Genomic DNA, 18,657 nt, shown 5'->3' with positions numbered 1-18,657 from the left:
GAATGTGCCCAGATTTAGTAAGAATCATAACCACCATTTGACATTAGATGTTACAAATATAACTTTTTAAATATTTTAAGGCTTGAAATAATAGTTGAAATCTTTTATAAATCCTGTTCCTAGCTCAGTAATTTGTTGTGTGAACGTCCATTTCCATCTGCTTATGGATTCCTGAGTAAGATAGACTTTAATATAGAAAAAAAAACAAAGTGTTCACAGATTCAACACGTAGATTGAAAACTATAGAAAATATAGGATAGGGGGAAAAATTATTTGGCTTTCTCCTGGCATGATTTGCTTGCTCGAACAATCTGGACATCATGTATAAGAAGGTATATTCCTTTTTCAGAGCATGAGCTTCTTAGTTATTTTACATCTGTTTTCCTTTATGGCAAGGCAAGACAAGGCCTTATTATCCGTGGTTTGAAGTGGTTGACCTGTCTCATTAAAGAAGAGAGCTACAGAAGTTTCAAATTTGTTTTGTTCCATTATGATTTATTAGCCAGCCTTTTCTGGAATCCTGTATCTCAAGGTGTCTTCTTCAACTGGCTTAACAGAACTTTGGCTTCCAGACCATGCAGGAAGAAAGCTATTGTATAAGGCAGTAGACAGAAGATGACACTCTGAGAAAGGACCATTTCTGCTGGTGATGATGAATGGCTTCTCAGTAGATAGGATATCATTGGGTGAGCAAAACAATAGGTCCAATATCCCTTGGCCCTCCACATTTCACTGCTTCCCAAATGTCTACAATCAGCTGCCCATCCCAAAAAAGGATGAAATGAGATTAATCCGCTCTCTTAAAAACAAAAAAAAGGATGGCGGTACATTATATTCCCTCCGTTCTTTCAGTATAATGGTGAGCGCTTCCAAATTTGAATAAATGAAATAAATACAAATAACTAAAATAACAACTGGCATGGATTTGAGGCCAATTAGAGAGCCAAGCAAAGAATTCATCCTATTCTGCCAAAAAAGAGTTCTACATGCAATTCCTAATGTTGAATAGAATTTTTTGAGCCCAGTCCTATGTATGCTTACTTGGAAATATGTTCATGCTAAGATATTTTAAGGAGTCTTGAAACAGAGTTTCACATCAATGGCTTGAATTATCTGGGCTTTTGATTCATGCTTGAGAAACTTACGTACATGCTGACTTGTCCCTTTTGTGTGTGTTGTCTTTTCTTGTAAGTAAGGAGAACCTCCAGCAACTAACCATAGAGATTCTCCTACACTGCTATTTTACCTGAAGAATGGCTCTTAGTAAAGCAGAAGAGCAAATATCGATGGTAATATGTGTCCTTACATTTTGGGTAGCTCAGTCAAAGATTCCTTTGTCCAAAGCAAATGAAGGCAAAGCAAGCTGCTTTTTAAAGCAAATGCAAAGGCAACACCAAGTACCACGAACAGAATTTATTTTGAAGTTCTCAGGAGGGAGGGGAAAAAATCGCATATATTAAGTCACAATGCATGTAGAGCTAGCCCATCAATTTTTATTTGTAGCTAAAGTTCATCATATTTCCATTAAATTCATGGATGACTGGTAAATTGCCTTGGAATACCAGATGCCCACAAGAAGAGCCGCTCTGATTTAATTAGACAAGACAGTCTCCAGAAGGAAGTTGAGATATCTTGGAAAACTAAGAACTGTACAGATTCAGCAGAATGTGTGGAAACTGAGCCCTGAGCTAAAGGCTGGATAATGAAGAAAATAGGTAGGAACAGAGGCAGGATGATGAAAGATGATCTAGGCTGCCCAGAAGCTTCAATTCCCCCCCCCCCACACACACACAGAGAGACACACATACACACTCCTTGTGATTTAAGCTTGGGAAAATGCGCAGCAGCACATAATTGCTGCTTGTGTTTTCCTGGACACTGAGGTCTAGGAATGATGACCTACCCTGGACTAAATAAGTAAATCAATAAAATTTCCCCATCTTCCAAGTACTGCTCCCCACATTTCAAAATGCATCTTTCCTTGGAGAGGGGAAGGGTAGAATCCACCTGCTGTTTTTTTTTCACATTTGGCCAAGAGCTGAAATACGGAGGGGGGGGGTGTCAGAAGACCCATTTTGCTTCCTTTTGCTGAGTCATGCTTGACTCGCTTTGCAGCTGTGAGGCTGTTTGATTCTGCATATGCTTCTGTGGTGGGGATCTGCAGCAGCTTAAGTGGATTGATGTTTATTTTGATAATGAATCTCAATGTGTTCACAAACTAATAAAATCAACTCATTAGGATGAGGCATGTTTAATTCAGGACTTAGCTGTTGGGAGAATCCCTAGCAGTGCCTGATGGGCGATTATTTTAGCACCCTTGCCAGAGAATAAAGCAGAGTCAACACAGACAGGCTGAACATAATGGGGCAGAAAACTCAGTCTGAGTCCCTCATCCAAATACAAGAATGGTCATTTTCAGTATTTACCCATGTGGCTTACTTCTCCAGATACAGATGGGAGATGTATTTGCCTTCAATTTATCAGATTTGCTGGCTAGGAAACTGCTTCATTTGAGTGAGGGAAGAGAAGAAAGGAAAAAGGGAGAGTCGCAATTCCAGTGCAAACTTCATTTGAAATCAGGTGATGAATTTGTAATCCAATCTCAATCGGATCTGAAAATAAAAATATGTATGTGTAGTGTCCAGTTTTGAGTCAGATGGGAGCAAAGAAGAATTTACCCTACACTGATACTCCTAGCCTTAAAATTCAGAACTTTGTGATAAAACAAACCGACTGGTAATCAGTAGTTTTAGCAGAAATATCACCCAAGAGGCAAATTACAGAGATGATATAAAGCTTGGATAAGAAGTCTGAGTTCAATTCTATGACTTTACTCAAATCCCAGAAATCTCTTTGTCCAGATAAGAAATAGGCATGCCTTATTCACCCTTTTGGCTGAAAAACAATATGAGATCTTTGGCACAGAGAATTTATTTTTCCCTAACATCACATAGCTTGAATCAAGACAAAAATGGCTCCTGACCATTGTGGCATATGCCTAATGCCATTGTTGTGGGAGCTGGGTGGGAACAGCTTGCTCCATTAATGGATCTTTACGCTTCTATGGAACAGCCCCGGCATTTCAAACACCTCTGGCATAAAAGTAGTGCTTATCTACTGTATTTATCTGTATTTTTTGAAATAGTCTGAGAAAAATTAAAGAATCCCGCAAACACAGAATCGGGGTTAGTTATCTGTTGTGTTGTTGTGGTTAAGAATCTGAGCCTTAAAAAGAAGAATTGATTATTATTAGGTCTGTTGGGAGAGATGTGCTCCGAATCCCAACCTAGGAATATTGGGGCTCAGGAAGAGGACCTTTGCTATAATAATGCCCACTCTTTGGAACATCATCTCCCCCAGATATCAGATTGGCCTCAACCCTACTGGCTTGGCTACTGAGCTTGAGCATTTGGGTGCACGGTAGAGCCTATACTCTACTTATAATCATAAAATCATAGAGTTGGAAGAGATCTTTGATGCCTTCTAGTGTCCAATCTGCCATTGGACTATCAGGAATCCTGATTCCCTCCTGGACAAATGGCTATCTAGTCTTTTCTTGAAAACCTCCAGGGAGAAAGCACCCACCTTGTTGTGGATAGTGTTTTTTTAATACCTTGGTTGTGAATTGGGTTCTATAACTTTTTATCTGCTTTTTATTGTCTTACAGAATTTTGTTTTTACCGTATATTGTTTTTAATTGCTGCAAACCAGCCAGTGTCATGTATTTGAGACAGGCGGCTATATCAATCTAATAAATATATCTCTGTTAACAATATTTGGGATTGTTACCACCAGAAAGATCAGTGAAACATTTTGAACAATTGAAGCATAGTTGTCCATGGGAGGGACAAAAGCAGTATGTGATGATATATATCCGTGGTGGCGAACCTATGGCATGCATGCCACAAGTGGCATGCAGAGCCCTCTCTGTGGGCACACACGCCATCGCCCCAGTCCTAGGCCTTCAGAAATCAATCAATTTCAACCTCGCGGGGAAAGAAATTTCGCAAAGTTGGAATTGATTGATTGAACTTTTTAGTCCCACCCAGTCTGCCATTACCACCGCCGCCATGCCCACCCAATGGGCCACGTCCACCCAATTGGCCAAACCCACCCAATGCCCCTGCCTACCCAGCACCCGACGATACATAAGTGGATTTTGGGTTGCAGTTTGGGCACTCGGTCTTTAAAAGGTTCGCCATCACATATATGCACTGTTATATTCATACCAATGCAATGACCTAATCGCAACAGCTGTGTGATTGGGGCATTGTGCACACATGGTCCTTTTGGATATCATTGTGGTTTACTGTGGATATTACTGGCTGAAAGCTTTGTTACCTTTATGATTATTAATGTTTATTATTAAATATTTGTTTTAAAAGCACTCTGGACTTTTTTAATAAATGGTGAACCCGTCTGAAGATGTATTAGTCATAAAACATGTTCTTAGGTCATACGATATAATGGGCTACTATATATTGATATATAGTAGGTACAAACAAATTAATACATATGATAGCTGTTGGCAAGATTGGGTATATTTTGTTGTTTAGAAATCTTTATTAAGGTCATAGACCAGCATATATATTAAAACAGAAAATACATACAGTATAAAAAAACAAGAGCCTAAACTAAAAGAATCTAAAAGAGGGGTAGGAGCATTACATGAGTGTAGGAGAGCATAAAGGTTAGTATGTGGCGTACTATATCAAATGACAGCACTCTGGTATGGCAAATTAGATGCTGATTAAATCTAGCTTATGGCACAGGTCATCATCCAATGAATTTTAAGCCCTGCTGCACAGCACCTGGCAACATTACAGGTGGCAGAATTACTACTTGAAAGCAGCAGGCAAGTGTAAAATTATACTGTGCACTCTGGGTGTTTATGCAGTAATGGTGAGATGAGACTAGTGTGAAGGTCTTTGTAATGCAGGCACTAGAGAAGCTTATGTGGTTTTGTTTATGTGTGTCCAGAGTTCACAGGGTCATTGTCCCTCCAGATAAGGAATCTTCCTGTATTGAGCTTCAGGGACCACTGAAGGGATGGCATGACATCATGCCAATGTCAAGGCCCTCTGGTGACCCAGGTACCTTATGTTTGGTTATGTAAGTCATGGGAGAGGTAGAGGACCTGTTGGATTCACTGGCAATAAAGTTTGGGCTCCTGCTAAGCTTTCATTGGAGCTCTGGGTCTGCTACATACTGTACTGTTTAATGAGCGTTTTGGCCTGATCATATCCTATGCTGAGTAGAAGGCCTGGAGAGAAGCTCAAGGACGAGACTTTAGTTGCCATTGCCTGTTTCTATATGACTTGAGAATCATCGCTCAGAGCGATTGGGTGAATGAATTTTTCCTTCAAAGCTCCTCCAATCACATTTGGAGATGTGCTATGTAGTGCATATGTAGTGTGTGGTCCAAAGAGCTCTATAACTAAGAGCGATTTACCCCTTAAAAACTTAACATTATCTCAGCTGAGTCATAAAATATCAGCACAGGAGGAGGGTTTTTTTTAAAAAAAAATCAACTCAGCAGTTATGGGGTAAGCCATCCTCTTGCGTTCATTTAACAGAATCTTGCAGTCTTGGAGGTTACGTGAGGGACTTGTGATATGTGGCTTTTATTCTCCAGTCTGAGCTGAATGTTCTCCTTATGCCTTTCAAAAAGTCTCTTCTTCCTTGGTTGCATATAAAATTTGACTTTCACAGTATCCCATGGCAACAAGTTCCAAAGAGCAATCATGCACTGCACCAGCATTTATTGGTGTGAAATTTGCCACCTCTTAATTTTTCCAAATGTCTACTATTCTATGAACTATTTGTATGTTAGAAATAAATAATTTGTACAGTTTATTGTCATGAAAGGTGCAGGCAATTATGGTGGCATTTACCTAGCATCCTCTTAGAGCAGAGAATATTGAGGACTTTTCTAACAAATTAATGAAATTTAAAACTACAAATAACTAAATTGAAAGCAAATTTCTGTTGGTCTAGCTGAGATAGATGTGATAGTTATATTAGCCTCAGCCAGAAAATGTTAAGGGCAATGCATGTCATAGAATAACATAGTTGGAAAGAACCTTGGAGGTCTTCTAGTCCAACCCCCTAATCAGGCAGGAAACCCTATACCATTTCAGACAAATGGCTGTCCAGTCTCTTCTTAAAAATGTCTAGTATTCCAGAAGTTCACAACTTCTAGGGGCAAGTTGTTTTACTGATTGATTGTTCCAACTCTCAGGAAATTTCTTCTTAGTTCTGGGTTGCTTCTCTCTTTGGTTAGTTTCCATCCAATGCTTCTGGTCCTGCCTTCAGGTGCTTTGGAGAATAGCTTGACTCCCTCTTCTTTGTGATAGCCCCTGAGATACTGGAACACTGCTATCATGTCACCCCTCACCCTTCTCTTCATTAAACTAGATATACCCAGTTCCAGCAACCGTTCCTTATATGTTTTAGCCTCCAGTCCCCTAATCATCTTTTTTGCTCTTCTCTGCACTCTTTCTGGAGTCTCAATATCTTTTTTACATCGTGGTGACCAAAACTGGATGCAGTATTCCAAGTGTGCGAAGTAGTATTAACACTTCATGTGATCTTGATTCTATCCCTCTGTTAATGCAGCCTAGCACTGTGTCAGTTTTTTTGCCAACTGCAGCACACTGCTGGCTCATATTTAAGTGATGGTCCAATAGGATTCCAAGATCCCTCTCACACTTGCTACTCTTGAATGAGGTACCATTCTATACTATACCTGTCCAGTTGGTTTTTCTTCCCTAAATGAAGAACCTTAATTTTTTTACCATTGAATTTCATTTTGTTAGATAGCGCCCAATGTTCAAGCCTGAACAAGTATGAATCTTCCATATTCTGCAATATTCTTTTATTTTCTACCTCTATCATATCTCTAAAAAAAAAGCAAAGTCTCCTTGAAGTTAATTTCAATCACACTGACAAGTCACACGTTGGGTGACTGCTTCTGAAGTAAATGAAACCAGTGTCAAACTTTGTTGTTTGTTCAGACAGGCGCCTTTTCTTAATTAAAGGACATACTTTAAGCTTTGATAATACTCAGTGGCAAGGGTATGTAAAAAGTTAGGAAACCTGAAAGGAAGCAAATACATTTTCCCAGAATGATTAGAGCTGTTTATATGTGTGGATGATTAATTTGAGAAAAATCCTTGTGCTATAAACTAGAATTCTTGGAAGGGAGTACCATCTGTGTTTATTTCCATGTAAATGTCTGGAAACTGGTTGATTTTTAACCTACATAAAAATATTCAAAACCTAATCTATGTCTTTTGACCTGTGTAAAATTTTATTTGGCTATATTCAGGGCTTTTTTTCTCCTAGAACGCTCAGAACGGAGTTCCGGCACCTTTTTTGGATGGAACCTTGTATGGTAGGCAAGGTGGGTTGTATGACATGTGTGAGTTCCGGCACCTTTTTATTTTACAAAAAAGCACTGGCTATATTAGAGTGAAATGAGAATAGGTGCTTCTCTCTGGCAGCTAAATTCCTAGCAGCTTGCTGACAATACGGTGCTGAATATGTTTTTAATTCAATAAAGTTATGAATTAAAATTATATTTTACCAACTAATTCTTTAAAATCCTTTTTTTTTTTAAAAAAAACAAGTTTTATCTGACTGTTTTCCATGCAACATACTACCCCTTTGCAAGTTGGTTAGTCTGTATTTATTGGTTTCTTGAAGACTGACACTCCACATCTATTTATTGCATTCACATGTTATAATGCATTTACCAACACCTCAGCATTAATAAATAAGGCAGTGGGACATCTTGGTATTATATTACATGTTATATAATATTGTGATTGTTCTACCTTGCTCCTCATCTATAGCTGTTACCTTTTATAATCATGCATACAGCTGACACCTGGGTGACAGGTCAGAGAAAAGGGAATCATACCAAGCTTGAACTGAAAACCAGGGGGATTTTTCATTTCTCTTCTTCCTTTAAAAAAAAAAAGCTGTGTTGAAACTGAGCCACTGCAGAACCTAAAGATAATGCAAGTTCTGTACTGATTTAGAATAAAAATCCCAGCTATAGATTTTTGGAACAAATACTATTATTTAAAATAGGAAGACTGGTCTAGTGATAATGAGTATAAATAAAAAACATTCTGTGAAAAGATTGTACTATTTTTCAAATTGCCCACTTTCTTTGTGGAACTGAAAACAAGAAAAAAAATCAATTGATTTAATTCAGTTGATTTTGAGCCACAACTCATGAGTGAACAGTTGGATAATCCACAGCTTGATGTGGGAAGAGAGAGCTAATTGATTTTTTTCTAAATTAATGAACAACTGCCCCATGATCTAGGGCTCAGTCAATCTTAATCAGCATAGCTGGAACCATTTAGTTCTATTATTTGATCTAAAAGTTGGCATCCATATAGCTGTTAAACACTGAATCAGTTAAACAGCTCTATGTTTCCATTAAGCTTTTGTTTAAAGTACAGGAATATGTTCTGCCACTTTCTTTCCTCTTTTGTAACAATCATAGTTTGCTGTGATTTCAAAGTGAGGAAGGTAGTTACTGAAGCAAAGATAGATTTTGAAGATAATTCTTAATTTGCACAAATGCTAATTTACATAATTCAGATACCAGAAAGAAACTACTGATCACCTGGAAGACTTTGTAGGCCTAACCATCTGAAATCTCTCTGTAATTCAAAGTGATCCTTAGCTCTAACACTGCTGTGAATTGCAGAGGACAAAACAGGCACAGTGTAAGATATATATATATTTTTATCTCTGTGGTTAATAGCAGTTGGAACAAATTCATCTTGGGCCAAAGAGTTTAAGTCCTCTGAGACAAGATCCTGATTCCAGCCACTATTGCTGTAACTCATACCCTTTAATATATATAGATATATATATTATATATCTGTATAGATATACTTCACTAAGTTGTGTAGCTTATATATATGATGTTCTTTATTTCCGTTCAATGAAGAGTTAGTTAAAGTTAATCTAGAGATCAACAGTGATAAGTACGGTTTGTGTAATTTTTATAACTACTGTAGTAATCAAGATAACTTGACAGTAAGCCGTTTCTGTAGCCATCAGATAAATGGCAAATGGCAAATGTAAGCTATATCTTTTATGGATGTTTTGGTTTGACCTCTGATGATTATGATATTCTGATTCTCTAAGCTCTTTAGAGATTTGACATTATTCTTAACGATAGGGGCATTATATGGGAATTACTAAATGGAGAGGCTTGCCAGAAACAGGAGAATCTTTTGGCAGAGAAAAAAATGCACTATTTACATGTCATAACTGGTTTTCTCAGCATGAAACAGCTTTTTCCTATAATTTGGCAGTCAGGCAGAACTAATTCTTGGCTAAAGGACAAATGTGAAAATGACAATTGGGCCATTTTCAATATGAAATTTAAACAAGTACATAGCAGGGAAGAGATGAGAATTCCACCATTTAGGGATGACAAGAAATTATCTGAAAGACTGAAGACATTCAGACCAATGTTATTATTTACTTTGTCAGTGTGACAAGATTAGTGCACAAAGGGGATGTTGTGGATGTAATGTAATGTGATTAGACTTCAGCAAGGCATTGGATAAAATTGATCATAGCCTCTTTCTTGATTAACTGGAACAATGTGGGGTGGATGATTCCACTGTTACATGGATTCAAAATTGGCTGAACAGTTGCAGAAAATGCATTGTCCTTAATAGACCTATGTGAGCACATGGAGGGATGAATACACTAAGACACCTCAAGATTGTATCCTGGGTCCAGTGCTTTTCAATGTATTCATAAACAATGTAGATAAAAGAAAGGATGCTTCTAAATTTTTTAGACGAAACAAAGCTAGGGGAGTTGTTAAAATTCCCAGAAAACAGGCTCAAGGGTCCCAAAAATCTTGACAGATTTGAATATTGGGTCCTATTGAAATATTATTCAGTGGCGAGAAATATAAGTTTCTGTATTTAGGCAGGAAAAACCAGATGCTCAGGTACAAGATAGGCAGTACCTGATTTAACAGTAATACTTGTGAAAAAGATTTGGCTATCTTGGTAGACCACAGATTAAGCATGAGCCATCAGTGTGTATGAATCCTGCAAGGTAGCTCAGACAAGAAGCACAATCAGGAGGACTAGCTCTATCTTTATTATAAGATTGTATTAACAGAATCTTGTAAGACTGACAATATTTCTCTCTTCCTTTCCTTTCACTCTTCAGAAAACATCTGAAACATTTCCCATGCCACCTCTCCCCCCCCACCTTTCTGTGAGCTGAAATATCTTTTACATGCTGATTCTCCAATCTGTAGCTTTTCTTCATGTCTCCCAAGATCATTCCCACATGCCCTTACAGTGTGCCGTAGCTATCAAAAGAGGCAATTTAGTTTTAGGCTGCACGAATAGAGGTATAATATCAAGTTTATGGGAAGCAATTGCTGCACTGGTCAGACAGTATCTGGATGTAACAGGCAGTAGGGAATACTGCAACCTTGAGGAACCGGAGGAAGAGGCCCAACTAAGACAATGGCCAGATAAAAGAAATCTGAGTCCAGGGCAGAAATGTAATTTGAGTAAGCATTTCATACATGACCTTCCCTTGTTCTCATGAAGATAAAGGGAGGGGAAAAGCACATTCAGCTTTCAAGATTTATAATAAAGTTCTATTAGAATTCATTACTCTGGAGTTCTAGCCTGGTCTACCCTGAATGTCCAATTCTGGTCACTGCGATATAATAAGGAGGTTGAGGAACTGGAAAGAATGCAAAGACGAGCAACAAAAATGCTGAGAGACCTGGAGATTAAATACTCAAAAGAGTGATTAAAGGAAATGGGTATCCTTATTCTAAAGAAGAGAAGGCTAAGGGGAATCAAGATAGCAGTCCTCCATTACAGGAAGGGATTTCATAGGGAAGAGGCTGTGCATTTGTTCTCTATGCATCCAAGGCAAGGTAAGGCAAGGCAAGGCAACTAGTAGGTGGAAGCATTAAAGAGGGAGATCCAAACTTGAGAGACGGGAGGGATTTTCTGAGTGTGAGAGCTATTAAACAAGGGAATAACCTACCTCCTGAAGTCATGGGTGCTCCATCATGATTGGACAGGCATTTGTCTAAGATGCCATGAGGATTCTGTACTGGGCTAAGGTTGCCCTAGAGGACCACCTAAATCCCTTCCAACCCTATGAATCTACGGTATTAAGGCAATTGCAGGAACTTAAGGATTTTCCAGCTTCAAATAAAAGAATTTGTAGATCTGAGTAAAGGGACTCTCAAGGATGTGTACAGCAATGCCATGGTGTTACCTTGTTTCAATATTGGACAGAATGACCAAAATCACAGTGCTTATGAAAAGTGGGACTCATAAGGTATGTCGTCATTATCAAGCCAAGAAACTGGAATTTCTCATATACTGCAATGAAATCCCCTATCAAACTTTCACATCCTGTTTCCATTTATGCTGTTTGTTTCAGTGGATTGATGTCCTCCTCCTTTTGGTTACATAAAGCCCAGAAAGGCTAACAACAATAAAGACACACAGTCAGAATGGGTAAAATATCAGCAAAATGATGCTAATAAGAGTAGTATTAACTGGGGTAGTATTTGAAAACTAACAGGAACAAAAAAGAAATCAAAATAAAAAACAGGTTGTAGTTTACTGAGAGTTTAAATCTAGTTTTTGGTATTAACGGAAATAACAGAGAAAAGAGAAATAAGAATATAATATTAGGTGGTGAATGGACACCAACAATCAAGAGGCACACATAGATAGGTTTCATTACAATTCAAGATAGGCTTGAATTTCATCATGGAAGTAGGTTTGAGGAGGCATGGTGAAGACGGCAGTGTTTCTGGTTCAATTTAGAAGAGGCCCAAATTAAGTGGCAGATTTTGCCAGAGTAGGCACTTCAATCCGAGAAGTTCAATCTATACATTTCTCAAGTGACAATAAAAGAAGGCCTGTTCAAGCCTGATAGAAGAGAAGTCGCATCATGTGGCATTAAACTTTGAATAGTAATGAGAGTAAACCTATTGTCCGAATTTAAATGACAACATTGCCCTAAATTCTTGGAGATGCTATTTGAAGAGCATTAAAAGCTGCTCAATTTCTCAGCACAGTGGCCATCCCTGGAGAAGCCTGTTGCCATTTATGTGAGCTTCCTCTGCTGTTAATCCTGGTGTCATCTAACTTTCTCCATCATCTTTAATAAGCATCACATGCAGTATCATCCTTCTTTTTTTCCCCCTCAAGCATTTATTGAAAGGGAGAATCCAGTCAGAGAAAGAAATAGGAACTCTTACACGGATTTGGACTTAATTTGACTAGTTCCTTCCCAGGGATATCACTTTAGCTGGAATGGAGTGGGCCCCCAAGCAAAGCAAGCACTGTAACACTCTCTTTGTGGGTAGACTGAAATTAATACCCTCTCAGCGGCTTTTGATACCATCGACCATGGTATCCTGCTGCGACGTCTCAGGGGGTTAGGAGTGGGAGGCACGGTTCTCCAGTGGTTCTCCTCTTACCTCCTGGGACGTTCGCAGTCGGTGTTAGCAGGGGGGCAGAGATCGACCCTGAGACCTCTCATTTGTGGAGTTCCTCAGGGATCGGTTCTCTCGCCTCTCCTGTTCAACATCTATATGAAGCCGCTGGGTGAGATCATTCGTGGTTTTGGAGTTGGGTATCACCAATATGCTGATGATACCCAACTTTTTATTTCTACCCCAAACCACCCCAGCGATGCCCTCGACGTGATGTCCCGTTGCCTGGAAGCGGTCCGGGTCTGGATGGGGAGGAACAGGCTTCGACTCAACCCTGACAAGACTGAGTGGCTGTTCGTGCCGGCATCCCGGGAAATTCCGATTATCCCATCATTGGCCATGGGGGGTGAGCTATTACCCCCCGTAGATAGGGCCCGCAACTTGGGGGTCCTTCTAGATTCACAGCTCTCTTTGGAAGAGCATATTGGAGCTGTGACTAGGGGGGCCTTTGCCCAGGTTCGCCTGGTGCGCCAGTTGCGGCCCTATCTAGACCGGGATGCCTTGCGCACAGTCACTCATGCGCTCGTGACCTCTCGTCTAGACTACTGTAATGCTCTCTACATGGGGCTGCCCTTGAGGTCCACCCGGAGACTCCAGCTGGTGCAGAATGCAGCCGCGCGAGTCGTCTTGGGAGTTTCCCGATACTCCCATGTTACACCTCTGCTCCGCGAGCTGCATTGGCTACCGGTTGCTCTCCGGGTGAGGTTCAAGGTGTTAGTTATGACGTACAAAGCCCTTCATGGCATGGGTCCGGATTACCTACGGCAACACCTGCGACCGGCGTCAACTTCCCTCCGTCCAGTGCGCTCCCACAGAGAGGGCCTCCTCAGGGTGCCGCCGATCAAAGAATGCCGATTGGTGACCCCCAGGGGGAGAGCGTTCTCTGTGGGCGCACCAGACCTTTGGAACAGCTTACCGGTTGAGCTCCGGACGGCCCCCGACCTTCGCTCCTTCCGGCGCGATCTTAAAACATTCTTTTTCGAACAAGCTGGCCTGGTCTGACGGGATGGGGTTGGGTTTTTAAAATTAGTTTTTAACTTAATATGTATTGATTTTATGGGCATGATGTTTAATGGTTTTTAATGGTTTTTTAATTTTTGTATCTGATTTTTATTGTGTATTGCCCTGTTCACCGCCCTGAGTCCTTCGGGAGAAGGGCGGTATAGAAATCAAATTATTAAATTAAATTATTAAATTAAATTAATATTTTAAAATAGCTACTTACTTTTTAGGTAAAGTAGTAGGAGTACAAAAAAAAGGTTGTGGCTCCTTCTCTCTCTCTCCTTCTTTATTAATTGTGTATTCTACTAATCAGAGAGCATCAGTGTTCTATGGGGCCAGCCACGTAATCTTTGGCCCTGTACAGGAAGGGTCCCTGAGAACAGGATAGAAAGCCTGCTCTTACATATTTATGTCAAACATCAAGATGGAAGCATACAAGTTGCAGTCCATCCTGATAGACATTTTATTACTTGGCCTCCCTTGCCATACACACTCCAATCCCTTTCCTGTTAAATGCCCAGTTGCAGTTTAGCTAAAAAGGTCTCTGTTAGCCATTTTTAAAAGCTGTTTGTCAGCCAGCCTTTAAAGCTAAAGTAGTTTTTACTGAAGAGGAGAAACTGCAAATGAGTTAATCATTTATCAGTCTTAGCCTTTTCCATCATGATATCTTCATGGCATCATAGCAGTGTTCCAATATTTGAGAGGCTGCCACAAAGAAGAGGGGTCAGCCTATTTTTCAAAGCACCAGAAATCAAGACAAGAAAGAATGGATGGCAACTAATCAAGGAGAGAAGCAATCTAGAACTAAGGAGAAATTTCCTGACAGTTAATTCCTGACAATTAATCAGTGGAATGACTTGCCTTCACAAGTTGTGGGTGCTTTTAGGAAGAAACTGGACAGCCACTTTGTCCATAGGGTCGCGATGAGTCAGACACAACTTCGCAGCTAACCAACAACAACAATAGGGCAGGGGTGTCAAAACTACTGGCCCACAGGTTGGATGCATCACGCAGAAACCGCACCCACCCCAGCTGCAGCAAGGGTAAAAAAGTCGTGATATGTTGTGACACGTCACGTGACATGGCAAGTTTGACACCCCTGGTATAGGATCTCCTGCTTGTATAGGGGGTTGAACTAGAAGATCTTCAAGCTCCCTCCCAACTCTGTTATTCTGTAAATCATTTATCCATTCTCATCCTGCTATCTATTGCAGATGTGCTGAAGTACAATTCCATGAATCCAGGGCTGGCTGGGAATTCTAGGAGTTGCAGTTCAACATAAGAGGAAGAGGCACTTCATTAGAAAAACTGATCTATGTGAATCCTATAATTCCTCTAACTCTTCACTTTTTGCAACTTATATCATCCCAGTAACTTGAAATAAGAGAGCTTAATTGCAGATCATCCAAATGGAACAATACAAATCTACATATTTTAGATCTTCATCCCAACCACCTGATTATAGCTCTCATATGGCAGAATAATGTGGAACTGATGTGCCCATAATTCACGGCAGCTTGAGGAACAGAATTCAGAGTTAAGTGTACATTTCAGGTTGGAACACGTTTCAGCATTAGGTACCCTACTAAGCCACAATTGTGACCTTTGAAAAAGCAGAAATTCTGAGATAATGCAGAGACCCTTCTGTGTATGTTTGTATTAGGGAGGAATCGTTTCAAAGATTTTATGAGCCTATTTCTGGGCATTAGAATTGTATGATCTCCCTTCTCTGGGCATTTATAATAAACGTTTGAAAACAGCATGTCTTAGGATTGCTGTGTATTAAACTGAGTGTATCTACAGTGAAGTATTAATTAAGCTCCCTAGCTGCCTAATAAAGATGACTTTGCACAATATTATTTCATATCAAAGAAAGAGATTAGATACTTGCAAAAAGTAAACTGCAGCTGTTTGTAAGAGAACAGCCAACCAAAGCCTGAACTGATGATGCTGAAACCCAACAATTCTCACCACCAGGCAGAATCATTATATAAGCATTGGTATAGATGTCTGATGGAAAAGAATGCCCCAAAGTTCACTAATTCAGAATAATAGCAGAAAAAGATTTAAGAATATCAGTGGTGAACCTGTAGAGCACGATTTCTGCATTTTGCAGCAGGCAGATCTTCTCCATTACTATATACAGTATATTATTTCTTTCTTGTTTGCAGTAAAGCAACCTATCTAACCTTGTTGTATGTGTGACACTTGTGCTGATGGCTAATTACAGAATGTGGGGTTGATTGCTAGAGAGTAAAAAACATATAAGCCATGCTTGTTTTGAAGCCTGACAAGCCGCTGAAGTTTGACAGGATATGAGTTGTGGGAAGGAAAGACTTCCACACATGTGTTAATACGGCAGGAAAAAATGAGTAGAACTTAATGGGGTCCCAGCTGAATGCATGTTGTGATTTGTAATAACTCACATCGCTCCTTCATTTTGCAACTTAGCAGCTCATTAAACAAAAAAGGAAATAATGAAGGATGGTGATGAGGTTTAAAGTCTTCCCTTGATCCCCAATATGCCACCCCCCACATTGCCACCCACCCACCCAGTGAATTCAGAATCATAGATGTAAGGGACGCTGCCAGATATCACAAAACAGGATTTGTAGAACAAGACTATATCAATAAATGAAGCAGAATACTTTGTCATAGGAAAGAAAGGAAAATAACAGGATCTTCTTAACAGTGTTCAAGTATAGAGTGATACCACTCTAATGGCAGAAAGTGAAGAGGAACTAAAGAGCCTCTTGTTGCGGGTGAAGAAGGAGAGTGCAAAAGTTGGGTTGAAACTAAATATTAAGAAAACCAAGATCATGGCATCTGGCCCTCTCAATTCCTGGCAAATAGATGGGGAAGAAATGGAGGTAGTGACAGATTTTATTTTCCTGGGCTCCAAGATCACTGCAGATGGGGACTGTAGCCAAGAAATTAAAAGACGCTTGCTCCTTGGGAGGAAAGCCATGGCAAATCTAGACAGCACACTAAAAAGCAGAGACATCACCCTGTCAACAAAAGTGCGTATAGTCAAGGCTATGGTCTTCCCAGTTGCAATGTATGGCAGTGAAAGCTGGACCATAAGAAAGGCTGAGCGCCAAAGAATTGAAGCCTTTGAACTATGGTGCTGGAGAAGACTCCTGCGAGTCCCTTGGACTGCAAGGCGATCAAACCGGTGAGTCCTAGAGGAGATCAACCCTGACTGCTCTTTAGAAGGCCAGATCCTGAAGTTGAAACTCAAATACTTTGGCCACCTAATGAGAAGGAAGGACTCACTGGAGAAGAGCCTAATGCTGGGAAAGATTGAGGGCAATAGAAGAAGGGGACGACAGAGAATGAGGTGGCTGGATGGAGTCACTGAAGCAGTAGGCGTGAGCCTAAATGGACTCCAGAAGATGATAGAGGACAGGAAAGCCTGGAGGAACATTGTCCATGGGGTTGCGATGGGTCGGACACGACTTCGCAACTAACAACAACAACATAGAGGGGGAGTTAATATTAAATTCAGCTGGAGCTTAACCTTTGACAATTATAGTGGTAAGAACTGCAGCTGTAACCATATATTTACCGTAGAATTATGAATGTTTATTTATCAAATTTAGATACTGCTTATCTCACTCTCGGGACTGAAAAACAAAACTTCCACAAAAAGTCAGCCACTTTTTAAAGTAGGCCAAAGGCCCAGAACCTGCTTGATGTTGTTTTTAAAAGAAATCTAGCTACAGAACTCACTGGACAACGTGGAAGTATAGTTAGTCCTTGACATACAACTGTTCCTTTAGTGACGGTCGAAAGTTACAACAGCACCAGAAAAAGTGACTTATGACCGTTTTTCACACTTACGACCATTGCAGCATCCCCATGGTCACATGATCTAACTGGGGACGCTTGGCAGCATTTTTATGACAGTTGCAGTATCCCGGGGTCACATGGTCCCCTTTTGCGTCCTTCTGACAAGCAAAGGCAATGGGGACGCCAGTTTCACTTAACAACCGAGTTACTAACTTCGAAACTGCCACGATTTACTTAACAACCATGGCAAGAAAGATTGTAAAATGGGTCAAAACTCACTTAACCGGTCTTGTCTAGCAATAAAAAAATGGGGCTCATTTATGGTCAACGACTACCCATACAGTAGCATTTTGCAGATTTCTAGTATTATTTCGTTATAGTAGCCCTCTAAGCGGTACTGGTCAGACCACGCCAGGGATACTTTGTCCAGTTCTGGTCACCACAAAACAAAAAGGAGAGGGTGACAATCTGGAAAGAATGCAGAAAAGAGAACAAAGATGGTACAAGTCTTGGAAGCCGAATCTTACAAAGAGCAATGAAAGAGACACAGTATGTTTAGCCTAAAGAGGAGAAGTCTACACTGAGGCATGATAATAGTCTTCCAACACACAAAAGGGTGTCACAGAGAAGAGGATGTGAATTTATTCCCCAGAGTACCAAAGAATAAGACAAGAATCTGTGGGCAGCAGCTTTAGAGTAGGAGACGCAAACCTGGAAATAACTAGGAATTTCCTGACTGCTAGAGAGCTGTTAAATAGAAAGACATGAAATCATGGATCATGAGTTATTATAAGGAAGCTGGCTCACGAGGTTAGACTCCTGGGTTGCCATTCGACAGGCCCATTGCTGCTGTGGGCATGGTGAGCTCCAGTCACATGCTCCAGCTCCTGCCAAACCCAGCAGTTCGAAAGCAGGTGACCACGAGTAGATTAAAGGGCACCACTTCGGTGGGCAACTTTACAGGGACATAAAAGGAGCCCCCAAGTGGGCATCCCCTGGGCAACAGTGATATCACCATCAAGTCTAACACACACACAAAAAAGTCATCATTGGGGATTTTCAAGAAAGATTCGATAGCCATTTCTCCCCGGATACTATGAGGATTCCTGCCCTGGGCAGGGGCTCAGCCTAGAAAGTCTCATCCCGTGGGAAAAGAAACTCTATGATTCTGTCAGGCCACTTGCAAAACCTCTTTTAGAAAATTTCTATAACACCTCAGCCTCTTTCCATTCATTAATTCCTTCTCTCTTATCTTCTACTTTTCCTGTTGCTTTAGAAGCCTTAATAACTCCCTGTATATTTGAAAGGACAGCAGACTAAAGGAT

The 18,657-nt window shown here is 40.3% G+C and overlaps 1 protein-coding gene across 1 annotated transcript in view; it reads left to right on the top strand.

Moving 5' to 3' along the window:
• SDK2 (sidekick cell adhesion molecule 2) overlaps positions 1-18,657 on the top strand; it is a gene marked incomplete at both ends in the record, with an annotated part of 415,888 nt that overhangs the window by 59,431 nt on the left and 337,800 nt on the right. The gene's annotated exons all lie outside the window — the stretch shown is intronic.

This window comes from Vipera berus, assembly GCF_964194415.1.
Source record: "Vipera berus genome assembly, chromosome: 2".
Taxonomy (NCBI): domain Eukaryota; kingdom Metazoa; phylum Chordata; class Lepidosauria; order Squamata; family Viperidae; genus Vipera; species Vipera berus.
This window is presented reverse-complemented; position numbering and strand designations above follow the sequence as displayed.